The sequence below is a fragment of the Sarcophilus harrisii genome, chromosome 6 (genome assembly GCF_902635505.1).
Source record: "Sarcophilus harrisii chromosome 6, mSarHar1.11, whole genome shotgun sequence".
In the NCBI taxonomy this organism is placed as follows: Eukaryota; Metazoa; Chordata; class Mammalia; order Dasyuromorphia; family Dasyuridae; genus Sarcophilus; species Sarcophilus harrisii.
In genome coordinates, this window is record NC_045431.1 from 44,278,168 (window position 1) to 44,297,592 (window position 19,425).

Below are 19,425 nucleotides of genomic sequence, written 5' to 3' on the forward strand. Positions count from 1 at the left end.
TATCATCTTCCTCTGTCACTTTATTCTTGAAATGAATCAATATTTAATCCATAAGACTGACTCTAAGTGGCTCCCATATGAATGGTCTAGCAAGATTTACTTGCTTTTAAGGGGGGAGTGGGCATTGTAGTTTCGGGAAACCTAGGAAGCCTAGTGGACAGAACACTGTTTGAAGTAAGGAAGTTTCATCTTTATGAGTTCAAATCTGGCTTCAGACTTACTAGATGTGTGATCTTGCACAAGTTATTTATCCTATTTATTTCAGTTTCCTTATATGTAAAATGAATTGGAAAAGCAAATGGCAAACTATTTCAGTATCTTTAACAAGAAAATTCCTAATGGGGTCAGGAAGAATCCAACTCAACTTAAAAACGACTGAAATTATGATTTCAATGAATCTAAATTATTCAAATCTTAATTATTCAAATTAACAGCCACACTAAGGGCAAAATGCTGATAAAACACGTATTGAAATTCCATATACCTGTGGGTAATTAAAATTCTTGCGACCCTCATATGAAATGACAATGTTCATTTAGGCACCTTCCTGTTTATAAAGTCACAGATTTGTTCAATGACATCAAATAATGCTTATATTTTAAAATGTCTGTGCAATATTCTCTTAAATTCAGTTTCTGCACATTGATGTCTATTTGTTGCTTATAAATCTTCACAGTAAAATTGAAAGGTTTATGGACAAATTTCCCAAAGAAAATGCCACTAATACCAGGCTTTTGAAAATGTTAGACCTTAGCAGTACCAGATCTAAAACTATATATAAATCAGCAGTCATCAAAACCAATTGGTACTGGCTAAGAAATAGAGTGATATATCAGTGAAATAGGTTAGATACACATGACACAATAATCAATGACTATAGATATCTTATATTTGATAAAACCCCAAATAACAGCTTTTGGGATAAAAACTCACAATTTCACAAAAAAAATTGGTGGGAAAACTGGAAAATAGTAATTTAGAAACTCAGCATAGACCTATATCTCACACTCCATATCAAAATAAAGTTAAAATAGGTACATGATTTGAGTATAAAGGGTGATACCATAAGCAAATTAGGAGGAAATTTATCTTTCAGATCTTTGGAGAAGGGAGAAAGTTATGACCAAAGAAGAATGAGAGAACATTATGGAATACAAAATGAACAATTTGATTACATTAAATTAAAAAAAAAAAGTTTTGCACAAAGCACAAAGAAGACTAAAAAGACTAAAAAGACTAAAAAGGGAAGTACAAAGCTGGGGAAAAAATTTTACAGTCAGTGTTTCTGACAAAGGCCTCACTTCTAAAACATATAAAGAACAGTATCAAATTCATAAGGATACAAGTCATTCCTCAATTGACAAAAATTCAAAGGATATGAATAGACAATTTTCAAATGATGAAATTAAAATCATATATAGTTATATGAAAAAATGCTCTAAATTTTTAGATTAGAGAAATGCATATTAAAACTCTGAAGTACCATTTCACATATCTTAGATTGGCTAAGATGACAGGAAAGTATAATGAAATTTGTTGGAGGGGATGTGGGGAAACTGGGACACTAGTGAATTGTTGGTGGATTTGTGAAATGATTCAACCATTCTGGAGTGGAATCTGGAACTATGCCCCAAGGTCTATAGAACTGTGATTCAGTTTGATTCAGCAGTATCCTTACTGGGTCTCTATCCCAAGAAAATCATAAAGGAGGGAAAAGGACCCACATGTTCAAAAATGTTTGTAGCAGCTCTTTTTGTGGTAGCAAAGAACTGGAAAATGTGTAGATGCCCATCAATTGGGGAATGGTTGATTAAGTTGTGGTATATGAAGGTAATGGAATATTATTATTCTATGAAAATGATGAACAGTATGACTTTAGAAAGGCCTGGAAAGATTTACATGAACTGATGCTGAGTGAAACAAGCAATTGTACACAAGAACAACAAAAATGTGCTATGATCTACTATGAATGACTTGGTTCTTCTCAGTGGTTCAGTGATCCAAAGCAAACTCAATAGACTTTGCACAGAACATCACATCTGCATCCAGAAAAAGAACTAAGGAAACTGAGTGTAAATCAGCACATGCTATGTGTTCTTTTTTTCTTGTTTTTTTTTTATCTCTCTTATGATTTTTCCCTTTTGTTCTGATTTTTCTCTCCCAATATGATTCATTAAGCAATGTGTGTTAAAAATAAACTAATTAAGAAAAGAATATTGAATGTAAAATGAGAAGACCTGGATTTATAATTTGTCTCCAATTGTATTTGTCTTCATTTGTAACTCTGGGCTTTAGTTTCCTCATCTACAAAATGAAGAAGTTGGATCATCTTTTGAGGTCCTTTTTAAGTCAAAAAATATGATTGAATGAATTTTTAGTTAGGACTCATATTTAATGAAACAATATACCCATTAACCATGAAATGATTATGGTCCAACTCCAAAATAATCTATTAAATTAATTGCATAAAAAAGAAAAATGTTAATGCATATGTATATAACCAGAAAAATAACAATAAAAAGGAAAATATTAGGCCTAAAAAGTAAAGGACTTAGAGAATGTTCCCTCCTTGTGCAATTACTTTTAAATGATTTCTTAAGATGATTGTTATTATAAATATTCCTTAACCAGAGGGTTGTCATTTGACTACTTTTTCATGGGAAGCAGACAAGTAAATATAAACAACTCATAAACTCCAATATAAATTAAAGGAAAAGATCTTTTTTTCCAACAATTGTATTTTACAGATGAGGATATTGAATTTGAGTGTTCTAATTGTTTTTTTCCAAGTAAACATAGATAGCATGGTATTGTTACATTCTACCTCTATATAATGTAGTATAGAAGTACAGGATAAAACTCACAAGGCTGTTTTGAGCAAAGTGCTTTGTTAAACATAAGGTTTGGGGTAAATGAGAGCTATCATTAGCCAGAATTTCATTTGGTATCATTAAGATTTGTGAGTCCCAAAGACAAACAAATCAACTAATTATTAAGAAAGGTCAAAGGGAACAAAGACAGTCTCCAGGAAGACCCAGGGATTGGGTTGCATACATTTAGATACTTTTTTCTCTTCATTTGTTATTTGTTTTTTCATGTTAGCCTGAGACAACTGAAAATTATTTTGAAGGTAAGTACCACAAGATGGACAATCAAACAATTGATAATAATAATTATAATAATAATTGAAGGAACTAAAGAAAGAGCAAGTGAAATCATAGAAAATAATTTTAGCAGGGATTATTTTAATAGAAAAAAGTCTCTTAATATATTAAATACTTAAATATTCAATTGAACAACTGGGAGTGAAGGCTCTTTAAAAAAAATTTATACTCTTTGAAAGTAGGAATAATATCTTTAAGCTCAGTGCTCTTCCACAGTCCTTATTACAGAGTGAATACTTAATAGATATTTGTTCTATTAATTTATCTATCAAAGTAGGTCTAAGAAGGGTCTTATTGTTAGTCATTCAATCTTGTCTGACTTTTTATGATTTCTGGTCCTTCTACCTACTACTGTGTCTCAGAGTCTGTCCCAAGTTCATGTTGCTTGTTTCCATGACACTTTCTATCCATCACATTTTCTGCTGTCCCCTTTTCCTTTTGGCTTCAATCTTTCCCAACTTTGAGGTCTTTTTCAATGAGTCCCATTTTCTCGTTAAGTGGCCAAAGTATTTGAGCTTCAACTTCAGTATTTGACCTTCTTGTGAATAGCCTGAATTAATTTCTTTATGTATTGACTGATCTGATTTCCTTGCTTGCCAAGATTCTCTCAAAAGTCTCCAGCATTGCAATTCAAAAGCATTGATTGTGGAGTACTCAGTTTTACTTATACTTCGACTCTCAGCCATATATTGGAATTGAAAGAATCTTTGCTTTGGCTATACAGAGCTTTGTCGGTAAGGTGATGTCTTTGCTTTTTAACCCTGTCCAGATTTGGTATGCAAAGTAGTTATTTGGCTTAAGAATTTAAGCTCCATTTTGTAGGCAATATGATAAAAAGTTGGAGTAGTGGCTTGGCTAAGAATTAGCTTTTACAAGAACCTCAAATTATTACAAACAATTACAAACAATATCCTCAGGGATATGCATGGGAAATAGCCATTTTAATTAGGAAGAAACACTTGGAAATGAAGTTTTAAGGTAATTTCTTTTGTGAGTGCTTTACTGACCAGTGGAATTTATTTACCGCACAGACCTGCTATAAAATAGGTATTTATGGGTTAGTTTTTAATTAGAAATAATGGCTTGTAGAGTTGAAGTGATGAATTGTTTTATCCATATATTGGCTCCAGCAGTCTTAGTGAAAGATGATCCCATTGACAGTTTTGAATGTAGCCTGACTAAATGCTTTGTCTCCTAAAAACAACAGAGATTTTGTCCTATTTTGGAGGAGGCCTATGTGCAAAAGCTCTAGACCAATGTTGTAATACAAATAAAAATAATGATGCTACTTTTAACACCCTCTTTGGAGATAAAGAGATAATTTTACCTTAAACAAAGACAACATGAAAAACAAATTATATTATGACATTTTAAAATGCAAATAGAATTGGAAAGAATTCAACTGGCCTTGTCAAATGTATGACTATGTAATGTAGTCTGTTTGATGAAATTGGCTGAGCAGGTATAGAGAAGATGTCATTCAGAAGGACACATTGATTTCAGCCTAGGATAGGTTTTTCCCCTTGTTAGCTTCTAATTATAATCCAGAAAATTAGTATAGAAACTAACTTATTTTTCAGCCCCAACTTCTTATTTAGAAACATACTTAAATGACATATTACTTGAGAGTAAAATCTTCACTTGGAGACTAAAGATTTGTATATGTGATTTACTTAAACTTCAAAGAATTTGTACATACATTTACTCCCATTTCATTTTATATTCTCTTTAGTTATAATAGATGTGAGTATGTATCTATTGAATATCAGTAGAATTGAATATGAATTGGTCATATGACAAATCATTTAAGTCCTTTAGAAAAATTAAAAGGTAACAACAGTAGCAATAAAAATAATTTTATATCCAGCATCTTCTTCAGATAAACATATTTTTGAATTATTCTTTTTAAAATATTTGCCTCTATTGAGCCTTTATCTGTTAACCTTTCACAAAGTACAGCATAAATACCAACTTAATCTTAAATCTATCTAACAAAACTAATAATAATTTGACAGATATTTTAAAAATGCTCTTGTGATGTTTTTAGTGACAGTTTAAATATGATAATTCTGAAAACATAGCACTGAAACAAAAAATCTCACTTTTTATTAATGAAAACAGATACATGATAGAGACGAGACTGACAGATAGATAGATAGAGCTAGGATGAAGTTTACACGGTCTCTCAAGATGCCTCTTTCATACTAACCAAATTTTTAGTGTATTTCTCTATCATGTCTTACTAATCATTCAGTAGCTCGTAATTTGAAACAGGCTATATATTACATTTAAAAAAATTGTGGCTACCATGCCTTATTTGTTGATAAAAATTAATATAACTATCTTAGCTTCTGTCTCCAATTTTATTGCTATACAAACTGGCCTAGAAATAGGCAGCTTGTAAAACCTAACAACTTATATTGTGGTTCTAGAAAAGAATAATGAGAATAAGGAGAGAAAAAATGAACAATGTGTTGAATTCTTATTTCATTCTCTGGATAACTCCTATGACAAAACTGAAGAAGAAAGTTGGAAAATTAATATTAATCCCCACTTTATAGAGAAGGAAACTGATATATAGAAGGAAAAATAACTTATCCAAGATCAACATTAAAAGAGTAACTGAATTGGATTTTTCATATAATCCTTTAACCTCAGTTCCAGATAAATTACAGAGATTAAATCTAGGATTAAGTTAGAGTGAAAAATTTTTCCATAACTTTCTGTTTCCAGTATAGTCTTTGCCCTGTATCCCATTGCCTTTTGGCTCATATCTTTGTATACTTTTTGGACATGGAGCAGTATTTCATTGATAAAATTGTCTACAGTATCACAAATGATATTTTAAAATCTATCTGCTGCTATTTTTGACTATGAATGATTCACTTAAAATCTAGAGCATTCCACTTTATTTTGTAGAATCCAATAAGAATCACAAGGCTTAATATTCTGATATGCAGGATTTTTCCCCCTATAATTAAGAGTAATGGGATAATGGATGCACATAGAAAAATTTCTTTCATTTTAATCGTGGTAGGCCTTATTATTATTCTGATTCCCACTGGTTTTTGTTAAACTGCGCTCAAATCTAAGTTATAAGACTTTTGTCTCAAGCAGTACCCTTAGTAACACAGTATCTAATAGTTTTTATTTTTACAGTCCTATTATTCACTGGGTGATTTTTGAAAATTATTCTTTTTCCTAGAGACAATTTTCTACTACAATGGAATTTAAAATGTTATTCAGTTTGGTGGAATGGATATAACTCACAAAAAGCTGCACTATCAAAATTGATAATTTACATAACATCACTCATTTTTTAGACAAAATTATCTTTACAAATGATGTTTTAATTTTCCCTTATAAAACTGATTTAGAGTGTAGTGTGATCAACTGAGATTCCTGATATGGAATCATTGGTTTTATTGGAGTTGTTACTCAGACATTTAGCTGCAGTACTGATAATATTCTGCTCCAACCATAGAACTTACATTTATATTTGATAATGTGGAATAAGAGTAAATCCTCAGTATCACTTCTCTTTAAGTCAGAGAACCTCAGAGATTAATAGTGGTTCATTCAACTTGCCATGCAGATATTATTTGATAATAAGTAGCATTGAATATATTGAATTTAAATAAATTGAAAATAAATAAATATAGAACTTGTTCATAAGGATTATATTAAGAAGTGGTAGAGATAGGAACTGTTTTAGGAAACTGTCTCTACCAATACAATGGAGATGGTAGAGCACATTCTAGGAATTCGGAGGGGACAGAGCAAATTCATAGAGATGGGAGAAGTCTGATGAAGTAAAAGAACATTTACATATCTTGTTTGTGTGGAATAAAGAACATATGAGTAGAAATGGTGTTAATCAAAAATCAAGTGGGTACGAGATTAAGGGGTTAATGGGAAGTTGTGATCCTAAAATAATAAAATTAGCAATGTCTATATAAATAAATTAAAAGAAAAAGAGTTTTTATTATATAATAATACATTTGGGAATAAATTTATTTAAAAATATGAAATAGTTTATATGTATCTTGCCTGTCCACTCATTAGTGAGTAACCCATTGGTCAAAGATTTGATTCTTAAGTAATTTACCAGAGTTTTGCTTGATGTCACACTGTAAAATTCTCTGTAGATGAAGTGTTAACAGAGAACAATGACACTTTAGACTGTGATTTCACAATTGGCCTTGCCCTTTTTTCCAATTAAAACTATTTTTGAAGATATATATTCTTTTGTTTTGGTACATCAAACATATTTCTTCCATGTGTTTTAATTTAAGTCCTTTTGCAATATACACTTTTGCAATTCCAAATATTTTAAGTGGAAAATTAATTAAACTACATCAGTAGAGTAGTAAAAGAGAGTATGCATTTTTACAATAATCCAGAACAGAAAATGCCTTCACTTCTTTGTTTTGTTTTCCTTTTAGTTATGTAGTTATACAATTGTTGCCCATGAATATATAGCACCACAAAATTGTCTTCTTTAGTGTGCCCAAATCCCTTTTTATGATTTAGCCAATTATTCTCAGTAGCAGCCCATGGTAATTATGTCTTTTCAAATAAAAAAAAAGTTTATATTAGTCCTCCTATAGTTAGTCTAGTATCTTCCCATTTGCTCCAATGGTTGAAAGAATAGATTTTTTAACCTTTTGGTTAAAAGATATCAGTAGATACAAACATAAACTTTATCTTTTATTGGATGAGAATCTGTGTGATCAAAATGTAATTAATGAAATTGTAAATGAAAGAAGGAAATCCTGCTATTTTCTTAATCAAGGAATTAAAGTGTTATGAGATGTTTGAGACTGGATTAGTTTGGAATGGCGGGTAAAAATGAATGTTTAAAATTATTGACTTTCTATGCTGACCTCATCCTTTTAAAAAAAATTCAAATTCTTTTCTAATACTCCTTCCTTTACCTATTGACAAATCAAATATGTTGATCTTGTCTTGTGAATGAAAGATCTCTGGATAACTTTTTGCCCAGTAGAGAAGATTACACGTCCCACCTTCATTCTTATGTACACTTTCAAGAAAAAGATTACACTTATAGGTAATATTCATATTTCCTTTTGGATGTGTTTATACTACTGCTTATCCTATTTTTGTACATATTTAAATATACTAAAATATGTACTTTATTTTTTAGCATTATGTGTAAAAGAGGTTCTAAATCATAAATATGTCATGCATTTTTTGAAAAAACAAATTTATGCACCTAACATAAAGAACTCCTTTTCTAAATAAATCAGAAGGATTGTTGATTAGATACATGGAAAATAATCTGTTTTACTTCACAGAAATGTCAAGTTGGACAAGAAGAAAAATACCCAAAATGTGTTTGTTTGTTTTGAATTTATTTTAATTACATCCACATTTGAAAGGAATTCATATTTATTATTCTAATCAAAATTAAGATAGAAACATACTAGGTCAATGATTTTATTCCTTTTTATTGTGTTGTCTTTTTGTAAAGCATGTCAGTATTACTAATGGAACAATCAGTATATACTGTATTTTCAGGTGTTCTTTTGTTTTTACTTTTTTTTTCCTTTTGGGGAAGAGTTTATAATCTGCAATCACTTGTCATCATCATTTTTGTATAGTATATTAGAAAGTGATGTGCATCTTTGCTGATTTTTATGAATATAATGATGATTGGTGATATCCCCATGCAAATAAAACATGGCAGTTGGACCTGAATAAGTATGGAGTGTACTAATTTCTTTTTTTTTTCTTTCTTATTACAATTTTAAATTGTATTTTATTTCCCCCTATTATACATTAATGTGTTTTAAAACATTTTTCTTTTATTAAAGCTTTTTATTTTCAAAACATATGCATGGATAATTTTTCAACATTAACCCTTGCAAAAGCTTGTGTTCCAATTTCCCCCCTTTCCTCCCACCCCCTCCCCTAGATGGCAAGTAATCCAATATGTGTTAAACATGATAAAAATATGTTAAATCCAATATAGGCATGCATATTTATATAATTATCTTACAGCACAAGAAAAATAAAATCAAAAAATAATAAAATGAAAAAGAAAATAAAATGCAAGCAAACAACAACAAAAAGAGTGGAGATGCTATGTTGTGATACACACTCAGTTCCCACAGACCTCTCAATGGGTGTAGATGGCTCTTTTGATCACAAGATCATTGGAACTGGCCTGAATCATCTCATTGTTGAAAAGACTCGCGTCCATCAGAATTGATCATTATATAATCTTGTTGTTGCCATTGCCAATGATCTCCTGGTTCTTCTCATCTCACTTAGCATCAGTTCATACAAATCTCTCCAAGCCTCTCTGAAATCACCCTATTGATCTTTTCTTATAGAACAATAATATTCCATAACACTCATATACCATAACTCATCGAGCCATTCTCTAACTGATGGGCATCCACTTAGTAAAACATTTTAAATTTAACATATTATGTTCCAAATTCCTCTTCCTCTATTCCCCCTCTTCTCTTCCTCACCCTGAGATGGCAAAGAATCAGGTATAGATTATACATGTGAAATCATGTAAAACATTTCCATGGCCATTTTGTTTTTAGAGATATATACATGCTTTTAAAAATTAATGTCATGATCGATTTTTCATAATGGTACATTTTCCATGATTTCACCTTTATTTTTCCTCTCTCTTCCCCTATTTCAACTCCACACACACACACACACACACACACACACACACACACACACATACACACACACAAATTTTTCCTTAAGTAATTTGTCATGTATATTGGAAAAACAACTAGAGAAGAGAAAATTTCAGTCCTCAAAGTTCTAAATATATGATAAAAATATAGAACTTTACTTAATAACTATTAGCAAAAATAACTTTTTGTAAATTCCTTTTCCATTCTCCAAATTAAATTAAGTATGTAAATGTTTTCAGTTCTAGTCTACTAAAAGCAAATTCATTAGTATGAGCATGACAATGTGAATTAATTTTACTTTACATATAATCAACACTCAGAATTTATCAGTAATGATTAAAGAATGTGACATAAATTGCTAGATGCTCCTGCAACATATTTGTGTGTGTGTGTGTGTGTAACTGATTTGGATTTTTACATTTTGAATGTTATATTTAATTTTTTCCAGAAAAAAAACTACTACAGGGCTACCAATCAATCAAATCCAGGCATGGATGGTATTGCTCAGATATGTATTTCCATGCCATTAGAGACAAGCTCTAGTGAGCAGTGTGCTTGCCATTGATGGGAAAATAATGATCAGCTAAATGAACTCTAGCTTCATAAATAAAGCCATGACTGCTTAGCTCCTATACCTTTAATTTGTAATAAGTGAAGAATTAAGGAAGATGGGGTATGAGGGATATTTTAAACTATTTTTACATTTTCATATTTGGCATTTATTTCTCTTCATTTTTTAAATTTCATAATTGTATTTTTGCATTTATGCACATTGTAAGGTCACAATTGCTTTTGGATGATTAGCTCATTAGATCAAAGCTAATTAGATCAAGGCAACTTTTTTTTGGGGGGGACTGTTTTCTGTTATGACAGGCTTTATATAGTAATTCACTTCATTTCATCTCATATACACACGTACAAGCACATATACACACATATTGATAGCATCACAGAGCAGAAAGACTGGTATAGATGCTTGTGTATTTATATGTGCATGTTTATGTATATATGTGTAACTAATAGAAAATCTCATGTTTAAGGTTCATAATGGTTGTTTTTGCTTTTGTTTTTAATTATATATTTTGAACAACCTATTAGATATTTCTACTTGGATACTGAGTTGACCCTGAATTCTCAAAGAATCTTTTCAGGGAATACAGGTTTTCACCAGTACTACCTGGGTGGAAAGGACTCAAATATGAGCTCACTGATACATAAATGATATCATCATTGCCCTGTTTGGGGAGGGAGTCTGGCATGGAATATAATTTCTTTTTAGATATGTTCTTGTAAAGTGAGATCATGATATCTTTGCATATTTAATCTCCCAAGAATATAACTTCCATTTATAATTTGATGTCATTATCCAGTTAAGTATATTGGTGGGTTATATAGCTACATTTATACAGATTTAGTATAGCTGTATGTGTGTGTGTACATATGGCTGAATGTATATGTATATACACATACATACAGTATATATATATATATATATATATATATATATATATATATATATATATATATAAAATATGGAGAATTCTTGCTTCATATAAATTTGCAGTATATAAATTTGATTTTTACATGAAGAATTATGAAAGAATTCCACATTTCAAAAAAACCCCATAAAACTACCTATATTTAGTCTATTGTACTTTATTGTGCTTTTTCCCCAGTCCCATGCTCACCTCTCCATGAAAAAAAGTTTAAAAAAGAATTCCTTTAAGTGAAAGCAGAAGAAGGGATAGACTTAGAAACTCCTACAGAATTGCAACCTTGGCTTGCAGCCTCTGGCTGAAAGAGGGGACTTTTGTCTCACTCTACCAACTGCTCAGGTATCTGTCTTTCATCCATCTGCACTTACTAACCATGGCCCTTGCCTGTCTGTAATCCTCTCCTCCCTTTGTCCTGACCCCACATATTTTCCCCCTCCTACTTCCTCTCCCAATTTGGCTGCCATATGACTGGCCTCTTGTCTTCATGAACTGCTGGCTCCCTTCCTACTTCCATTCCTCCCTTTCCCAAGTCATGGGCAAATTTGCTTCCAGCTAAATTACTTTATTTAGAGAATTGCAGAAGGTCCCCTTATATAAAGTGAGTATTGTCTGTGTGTGTATGTGTATTATGTGTATGTATTCTCATATCTGTGAACACAATACACCATCTAAATATATTATAGTACATATGTGTGTATCCATATATACATACATATAAAGATATACATCTTTTAACTTGTCATATATAATACATACAAGTCTTTATCACAGGTGACAAAAAGTACAGTAAGTGATATCATTGAAGAGAATTTGAAAAATTGTGCTGCCCAAGAGCTATCTCTAAGTGGTTATTACGATAAAACAGGTGATTCAGAGCCTAATTGTAAAGTACCATCCGCTGACTCACAGGAACCCTTAGGACCAACAGTCATGCCAGTAAATTCTCTGTAGTTTATTCAGTGGTGGTAGAGAATATCTTGTTTGAAAACACTTTTATTAGAGCCTAAAATCTGGAAATGGAAAGAGATTGGTGATAGTGGTTGAAAAGTAAGACATCTAAAATACATATGTTTTGTCACAATATGTGGTTTACCTATGCTTATCTGTTTGCTACAAGGTTCCAATATCCTCAGGATTATTTATTTGTATTTGTTTTTATAGGTGATAGTTAAAAGAGAAAAACAGAAAATATATAGTCAGGAATTGATTAGTGTTGTGAATTTTAATTTCAATCAGCAACCATCCTATGTCATTGGGTCTAATAATCACTTTCTTATTCAAAATGTTGCCCCCAAATATATAAATATACACATATGCATAGGAATAATGCACATATATACTTCTATATATACATATACACTTACACACTAGATATTGCTAAATGTGGGATTCTGTAATTCTGTTTCACTATCAGTTCTACTATTTAGTGGTAGTGTGATCTTAGATGACTTAACATCTCTGATCCTCAGTTTCTCTCCTCTGTAAAAAATGAGGAAGTTGACCTAAATATTTTTTAACATCCCTTCTGATTCTTGGTTTATGATCTTATGATTTGTATTTAATTCCTGCACATTCCCTTGGGCTCCTCTGTTTATCAGAAGTTGCCCAAGATCACATCAGTATTGAGGGACAGAGCCAAGGATTTGAATACAATTCATGGGATCAGTCATAAATCTAAAGCTAGACGATTTAAACAGCATTAGGAGTGATGTTGGATGCCCACATTGCAGGATTCCACATTCAGCTCTTTATTCAGTATTGTGATGCCTTTCAACATTTGCTATCATCCAATATACAGTCTGAATCTTGAAAATATACTACATCCTAGATTTGAATTGATTATAGAATATAGAGCCATTTGCTCCTCTGATATACAATCTGAATCTTGAAAATATACTACATCTTAGATTCGAGTTGACTATAGAATTCATCATTATTTGTAAAGTATTATTATAATGCAAAAACAAGACTGACAGTTTTAAATTTATATATTTTTTTTAACTTAAAAGGACATTAGTTTGCTTCTTTGAGCCAGAAAATTCTGTTCTTTCCTTTAAAACTTCATTCAGATTTCTAGGATATATCAATACTTCAATCCTATGGTCAATTACATCCAGACATTGCTTTTATGTTTCCTGAATGAATAGCAATAAGAAAGCCCTTGTTTTTATGGTTTTCTCTCTTATTTTCGTTCTCCTTACCAGACTTGGCAAGAGCGAATTGAAGAGGCAGGTTATGTTCGGGGTGGATAAAAAAGGCATGTATACTATTTCTGGTCAGACTCTTGAATACTGTGAAAGATTACATTTTTTGCATGTGTGTCATTTCTGTTTTGTACTATGGCTGATAAACATAAAAGGCATGAAAAGTTCAAGATACAGGGTAGCATTTTGAACACAACTTACAAAGATTCACATACAAAGCTATTTTGTTCTAAATATGTTACACCATCTCTGACCCCTTCTTGGGAAGGCCTCTACATTTGGTATCAAAGAGTCAATTAATTATGTTGCAAGTACAAGCAATCCAGCTATGAATCTGAGACAACAAAACCTGTTTGCCCGTTGGTGCAGAATTACATGGTGTTTGATATTTTCAAAGTCTAAAGAATTTGGTTTAATTTTTAATGCTTAATCAAAATTGAAAAAAATCTTCTATCAAATATATTTTATCTATATGCATTTTATTTTTATCCAGTATTTTCTATAATATTATATGTCCTCTTTCTTAAAAGAGGGGTTATTTTTCTTAGTCATAAAATACTTCAAAAAGAAATCTGTTCTTTTATATCTCCACTCTCAATTTCCCTTTATTTGAAGATATTCACTGATCATATGTGGTACTTAAGCTCTAGAAGGTCATTAAAGTTTTTTTTTTTCCTTCAGGGCAAATGGAAGTAGGAGAGAAATATAGGAGAGCCAAATGTCTCCTGCCTAAATGAACAAGTAGTTTAAAATAGAGTTTTATCTTAGTTTCTGAGGGAGAATCAGGATGAATATAGGCTGCAGATAGCTTCAAATGTCAAAACCTCTTTCCTTCATTATTATTCAGTGCAGGTGTCAGTGGATACAGGGGCAAGTTCCACTGTCAATTATATGTGATTTACATGAAAAGCTCATTAATTCACTAACACTGGATTTAGATGCTTTGATTTCCACAGAATATAATTTTAAATACAAAGTCCAAATATATTTGATTCTAGGTGCTAAAACAATATATTTAATCAGATTGAAAAAAAGGAAGTGAATTGATTTTATTTTTTACTTTCTTCTTTAAAACATTAAAAACACAAAACATTTAAAAGCCCCAACAGCGTTTCTCTCGGTCTCTGTCTTTCATCTGTCTCTCTCTGTCTCTGCCTCTGTCTCATAGACACATTTTGGTAAAAGTACACTATACCCAAATAAAATTCAGTAGACTAAGTGGAAATATTTTACTATTTAAAAATGGATATATTCATATTGTTTTTAGTTAATATGTTTTAAGGTTTTGAAAAATGTCATTCCTTATTCTTAGTTAGCACTTCCTTACTTTTCTTTATAAGCCATATCTATTCTGGGGTTGATTAATTGATAATTTGATGCATCCTTCAGTTTTTATATGATGATTACTGCTGCTAAGTTATTAGGCTCGCTTCTTTTAGTCAACCAATTTCTATTATAAAAGATGTATTTAAAATACAAATGTCTTAAAAAGGTCCACTGTGTCGATTGTATTTGTTTAGCTGTACTTCAGTATTCCAAAAGAAGATTCAGGAGAAGAGAAATATTGGGTAAACATCGATAAAATGTGCTTGTGTGTATATATTTGTGTATATACATAAAAGAATATCTTAAGTAGAAAGGTGGCATTTCAGGGATCATGGCAAGTTTTGGAAAAGAGAGTCTTTTAGTGTTCCTCATGGCATGTTAATGCCTTCTTAATCCACCTATTCATGGGGCTTGTGTGTGTATTAAAGACTGAACAGTTCAGCAAACTCAAGTTCTAATGGATTAGGAGAGGAGACCTCCAAATCATAAAGAAAGTTCTATGGAAAACTTGATTTTATTCTCCAAGTTTCCTCTGAGCTCACCATACTCAGCTGATTTTCCCTTCCAGCCAAATACCTCACACCCATTGAAAATTCAGAGATCAAGCCCATTCAGGGTGGGATTGAAGGGGGAAAGACAGAACAAGTTTATTACATAAAGTCGCAGTATTGTCCAAGAAGTACAAAGGCTCACTGCTTAGGAATCAGAAGAAATTTCTTGGCAATTATTTTATGATTCTTTGTGCCTAATATGGTATACTGCAGTGCCTCTTAGACTAAAATAACTATGGCAAGAACCCCAAGTAAAACTTTTCTTAGAAGACGTATTTTTTTTTAAATCCCCTTCACCCTAGATAGCCATAGTCTAGGAAAGGAGAGAAATGTCAGTTGAGCATTACTAACAAATGGCAGGTGAACACATGAAAATCAATCAAGAAAGTTTAAAAATACACACAATATTTTATTCCTGTGGACTCCTTCTGCAAAAGAGGAATCTCCTATTTCTTCTTTGGGACTATGCTTGTTCTTTATTATTTGTAACATTCACTTCCTAATGTTTTGTTATGTTTTTTCCATTTATATTGTTTAGACACACATATGTAAGTATGTCTGTATTTTTATTTTTTTCTTAGCTCAGCATTTATGCATTTATGACTTCCTATGCTTCTGTGTTACTTTGTTATATTCTTAATTTCTTATAGCTCAGTATTATTTAGTTACATTTTATTCACCATAACTTCTTTAGCCATTTCCCAGTTGGTGGACATTTATCTTTGTTTCCAATAGTCTGCTACTTCAAAATAAATACCATAAATATTTCTTACTAGAAACTTCCTTGAAGTATGTTATTAATAGTTGATCTCTGGATTAAAGGCTGTGAACATTTTCGATGGGACATTAGTGACATAATTCAAAAGTGCTTCCTAAAATGGCTGTTTTGATTGTACAGTTGTCAACACTAATATAATGTTTTTATTTTCCCACAACTCCTCCAATATTACCTATTGTCCTCTTTGTTTTCTTTACCAATTTACTAAATTTGTAGTGAAACCTAGATATTGTTTTGATTTGAATTTTTCTTATTTATACTCATTTGGAGCTTTTAAACTAACTTAGTCCTCATTTTGTAAATATACCCCTTCTCTATAGCTATAAAAGGTATATGATCAATTTCTTTCTAACTTTTTCTTTTGGTATTATTTTAAAAATTGAGGGCATATATATATATTGAATTCATTATAGGAATATGGTGTAAAATATTATACCAAGCTTAATTTTTCTACAGGACTTCCTAATGTTCCCAGCAGTTTTTATCAAATAGGAAATTATTGCCTAAAAATATGTTTTTTGAGTATTCAATATTGGGATATATATATATATATATATATATATATATACATATATATATAAACATATATATGTACATATATATGCTTTATTATAGTTTGAACTATGAAAATGTCATTCCTGTGTTCGTAACTTTAATCTTTTTAAAATTTCCTTCTCCAAATGAATTGATCCAGAAGCAACATGTACATAAGTAACCAGACATAAGAAAAATATTAAATGGGTACAAAGTTATGTGTTTATTGTGATGGACACTAGGCTTTGTACAAAAGGAACTGCTTGAAATGAGAATTGAAAGAAAGTTAATATTCTTTGAGATATGGAAGGAGTACATGCCAGATTTGAAGGATAGCCAGCACAAACATATGAACAGAGGAAATGTAGAGTTGTGAATGAAGTCAATTTCACCTAATGAGAGAGAATGTGAAGGTGAGTAAAATGTATGAAGTCTGGAAAGATATAGGGTTCTATAATTTTATTGGTGTGCTTCCCCTATTCTTTCAAATCCAAACCTTTTCATGTCTTTTTAGGTTAGGAGTAATTAAATATTCTTGTGAATGTTCAAATGATGATGATATTAATACTAGCTATAAAATAGGCCAATAATAATGATTGTGGATTAGGATGAGGAGATCTCATGTGAAGGTTGACAAACCTTTCCTTAAAGGAATTTAAGGAAATTCCTTTAATTGTTTTATTATAACAATTTTATTATATATTAATATTTATATTAATTATGTCACATATTAATGTGTTGTATTGACATGTAAATATCTGTTATTAATAACTTATTATAGCTAATATTCCCATAGCACTTTAAGTTTGCAAAGCACTTTACAAATATCATTTCATTTTATCCTCATAACAATTCTTAATATAATAAATGTTGGAGGAATGTGAAAAAACTGGGACATTAATACATTATTGGTGGAGTTGTGAAATTATCCAACCATTCTGGAAAACAATCTGGAACTATGCCCCAAGGGATATAAAACTGCATACCCTTTGACACTACCGGGTCTGTCCCAAGGAAATCTTAAAGGAGGGGAAAGGACCCACATGTGCAAAAATGCTTGTAGCAGCTCTTTTCATGGTAGAAAAGAAGTGGAAAAGGAATGGATGCCCATCAATTGGGGAATGGCTGAACAAGTTGTGGTATACGAAGATAATGGGCTATTATTGTTCTACAAACATGATGAACAACCTGATTTTAGAAAGGCCTGGAAAGATTTACATGAACTGATGTTGAGCAAAACAAGTAGAACCAGGAATACATTGTACAAAATAACAGCAAGATTGGGCAATGACAACTATGAAAGATTTGGTTCTTCTCAGTGGTTCAGTTACACAAAGCAAACCCAATAGACTTTGGACAGAAAATGTAATCTACATCTAGCAAATGAACTATAGAGATTAAATGTAAATAAACACATACTGTGTTCACTTCGTTGTTCTGTTTTGTTTTGTTTTTTTTTTTTTTATCTCTTCCATGATTTTTCCTTTTTGCTCTGATTTTTCTCTCTCAATATGATGTAAAGGACTGAAACTCTGAATTGATGCACTGGAATCAGACAAGAAAGCACTTAAGGCTAATTACCGATTGGACAATACTCTATTAGGATATGCTTGAAAAATGACCCTTCCCACTATTCTGTGCTCACTCTCTCTTTTGGTGTATACAGAGAATTGTAGGAGGGATTAGGGGGTAGAGTGAGACAAGGCAGAGTCACTTTGGCAATAGACAAGGAGAAGGGAGGTCATGGAGATTCTGTATCCATCCAATTCACTAAAGACCAAGGACTTTTAATTATCCTGACTCTAGCTGATTCTAAGATATCCAAGGTGCTAACTCGGTCTTCACAATAAAACAATGTGTATTAAAAATAAACAACACAATAAAAGAAACAATTCTTAATATAAATAAATGCTACTCTTGTTTGCATTGTTTTTTGTATAAAAACTTTTTGACTTAATATAATCAAAATTATCTATTTTGTGATAAATAATGATCTCTAGCTCTTCTGTTGCCACAAATTCCTTCCTTCTCCACAGATCTGAGAGGTAAACTATTCTTTGTTCTAATTTGCTTATAATATCACTCTTTATGTCTAAATCATGAATCCATTTTGATCTTATCTTGATATAGGATGTTAGGTGTGGGTCAATGACTTTCTGCTATATTATTTTTTAATTTTCCAGGGATTATTTTGTCAAATAGTGAGTTCTTATCCCAGAAGCTGGGGTCTTTGAGTTTATCAAACACTAGGTCACTATAGTCATTGACTATTGTGGCTTGTGAACCTAACCTATTCCATTGATCAATTACTCTATTTCTTAGTGCCAGAGGGTTTTGATGACTGCTGCTTTATAATATAGATCTGGTATAGCTAGATCACCTGGTAGATATTATTAGCCTTATATGACTTGGGAACAAAATTAATATTCTCTTGCTCTCCCTTTACTCATCAATAAAATGAATATAATGTCTTTTGTGTCTTTTTGCTCCAAATTCTATGACATGTTCTACTATAGCAAGTTGTCTACATGTTCTCATCTCAGCTTTTATACGAATACCTATTCTTAGTGTGTTGAATACATTATTCTCATAGAGATGAGACAATTGACATATGGAGTGATGTGTCAAAAGACAGTTTCTTAAACCTGAAATTTCAAGTTTGAAGAAGCTTGATGATCCCCAT

At 31.3% G+C, this 19,425-nt stretch overlaps 1 long non-coding RNA gene across 1 annotated transcript in view; it reads left to right on the plus strand.

Moving 5' to 3' along the window:
* Nucleotides 1-11,560, plus strand: part of LOC116420164 — a 253,344-nt gene extending 241,784 nt beyond the window's left edge. The window contains exon 3 of the long non-coding RNA XR_004230445.1: nt 11,530-11,560. This is a non-coding gene — a long non-coding RNA (uncharacterized LOC116420164). The remainder of the gene's footprint in view (nt 1-11,529) is intronic.
* The last annotated feature ends 7,865 nt before the right edge of the window (nt 11,561-19,425 follow it).